Source organism: Corapipo altera, unplaced genomic scaffold, assembly GCF_003945725.1.
Source record: "Corapipo altera isolate COAL_440 unplaced genomic scaffold, ASM394572v1 98, whole genome shotgun sequence".
NCBI lineage: Eukaryota > Metazoa > Chordata > Aves > Passeriformes > Pipridae > Corapipo > Corapipo altera.
The window spans coordinates 4,585,145-4,587,810 of NW_020884914.1; the positions used below are offsets into that span (position 1 = coordinate 4,585,145).

The following is a 2,666-nucleotide window of genomic DNA, read 5'->3' on the forward strand; positions in this document are numbered from 1 at the left end:
GTTGGCCTGCACGTGACATGGCTGAGGCACATTACACTCATCAGCCTCATCATGACCTGTTGGACTGACAGGCAAATCTTACACCCCCAGCATGTAGTCATCTTACCTTTTGTTTGGGCAACAAACCTGGGAGTGACAAGAAGGAACCTTCTTTGCTTTCTGCTCTGTACCTGATACACATAGAAATAGAAGCTGTCCATGGAAGTGACAGCTAAATGGAAGCCTAACTGGCACTGGGAAGTTTGGAGAATGCCTTTTTTTTCTTCCTATGAACAAAACCCAATCCATCCTAATGTATCATGCAGTGTTGCCTGAAAAATACACCTGGTACTGGTGTAACTTTGCTTTTTTTGGAACCACAGGATCAGAAAATATGCTGAGTTGGAAGGGACCCACAAGGATCATCAAGTCCAACCCTTAGTCCTGCACAGGACTGTCCCCAAGAGTCACTGAGAGTATCATCCAAATGCTCCTTGAGCTCTGGTAGCCTTGGTGCTGTGCCTGCTGCCCTGGGGAGCCTGTTCAGTGCCCAACCACCCTCTGAGGGAAGAACTTTTCTCTAACATCCAACCCAAACCCTCCCGACACAATTTCAGGCCATTCCTTTGGGTTCTGTCACCACAAAGGAGAGATCAGTGCCAGCCCCTCTCCCCCTCCCAGGGAATTGTATTTCCCACGCACAAGCCCCGGTTCTTCCTCACGTATCGTGCGGTGTTGCCTGACAAACACAGCTGGAACTGGTGTCCCTTTGCCTTTTTGGGAAGCAAACCTTCCTTCCCCCCAGTCCCGTCCTGGATCTCATTGCTCTGGGCTGTGGCAGCAGCAGCAGCCAGGCCTGACCACGCTGGTGAGGGGGTTGTCCCTGCCATGCACACACACACACACACACACGGACAGACACACGGACAGCAGCCCAGGCTGGAATATTGGGCAGGAACCACCTCCCTCGGGCTCCCTGGCACTGCTGCCAGGCAGGAAGAACCCCGTGCTCCCTGTCTGTGGGCATTTCTTGTGCTGCGGGTGCAGCTCGGGGACCAACACGGGGAGGAGGGAAAGGAAAATGACTTTGAACACCGACATGTTTTTACCTTTTCAGACTAAGCTTTTATTTTGATATTACAAACCATTTTTCTTTATTCACAAATCACGGTTGTGATATAAACACTAATTTCTAAAGACAGATATACACATTTTCTGGGTTTGTAGGGGTTTTCTTTTTAAATCTGTTTAGAAGTCACTATATTCCACATATGGTAGTAATAATTTTTTTCATAAGTCATATTATCAGTAGTTATTTATATAAGTGAAAACATTCCCAATATATATTGTAAAAAAATTTCAAATGCTTTTCTTACATAACTATTTCAGACATACATTTTAAAATGACTACTAGGAGTACTGTAGGAGCTTCATAAACAAAATATTTTCTAATATGGGCTGCACCCTCAACCTTTCAAGATAATTTTAATAGACTAAAACGCCATATAATCATTTGGAGAGTGGGAGCTGTAAAGCCATCTCAGGAAAATTAAAATTGCAAATAAATTCTGTTATTCTCCACGTTAGACATTTTGTGTGTGCAATTCCAAAAAAGATGTATCATCCACACTTTGAATTGGAAGCCTAACATTTGGTAAACATTTTTCAAGACGCTTTTATCGTGGTGTTTATATGAAATTTACTTTTTTTTTCTTTTAATAGGAGGCTTGTTTTGCATATCTTATATAATAAATGTGAGGATAGAACTCTTAATAAATTTCAGTTCATTCCCTCACCAGTATAAATATATGTTACTGCCCCATTTTTCATCGATTAATATAGTCTCTTTCTCTCTCTGTTTCAATTTTTAAAGATAATTTATTTCTCATCCTTAGATATAAATGCTACAGAAACTTTGTTTTCAAATCTTGTGAAACTTTATTGATGGTTATTGTTCAACTGATCATACTGCATGCACATACGATGACAAAGAGAAAGCCTGATCACAAACACTTTTTTTAAAGCAGAGTTGTTATAGCAAGTTGGCAGGTTCACAGCGGTGAGTTGATAATTTACTAAGGTGCTCGCCAGTAGGCTCGCACGTTACACATGAGGATATAACTATCTGCAGCGGAACCGCGGCGAGACGGTTCCCTGCTTTATTTATTTAAATACAAAACCAAGAAGACCCGTGACAAACACCCCAAAACTTAGGTTAACTTGTAAACAGGACAACATGGAAAGAGTCCAAACATATGCACAGACAAACTGCAATTTTTCAACTACGCTTTGACGCCGCCTCCCGGGCACCTCCTGGGCCGCGCCGGCCGCACCCGGACCGGCGGCTTTCCCCAGGCAGCGCCCGGGCGGGAGAAGGTCCTTCTTTTGTCCCGGTTGCCAAGTTGTCTTGGGCCCAATATTGAGCAAAATTGGCCTTGGTTTGGAAATCAAACAGGGGCAAGTTTTTGTCATGCCTTGAAAAATTGCAGATTGTTTACACGACACAGTCATGTTTTCAAAAAGTACCAAGCTGATGAAAATACCATGATTATCTCTACTCAATGATTGCAATACTTGTAAAATGCTTATATAAATCTGAATATGATTATCATATAATTCCATAAAAATGATACGTCTGTCTCTAACAGTTGGTCTACTAGGCTAAATCTAAAGCATCATAGGCTGTG

At 42.5% G+C, this 2,666-nt stretch overlaps 1 protein-coding gene across 30 annotated transcripts in view; it reads right to left on the reverse strand.

Moving 5' to 3' along the window:
* Window positions 1–1,079: 1,079 nt before the first annotated feature.
* Window positions 1,080–2,666, reverse strand: part of RBFOX1 (RNA binding fox-1 homolog 1) — a 1,158,532-nt gene continuing 1,156,945 nt past the window's right edge. For all 30 annotated transcript variants that reach the window (XM_027654829.1, XM_027654830.1, XM_027654827.1 and 27 more), the window contains one exon: window positions 1,080–2,666. This exon is cut by the window's right edge. The gene's annotated coding sequence lies outside the window, so the exon portion shown is untranslated.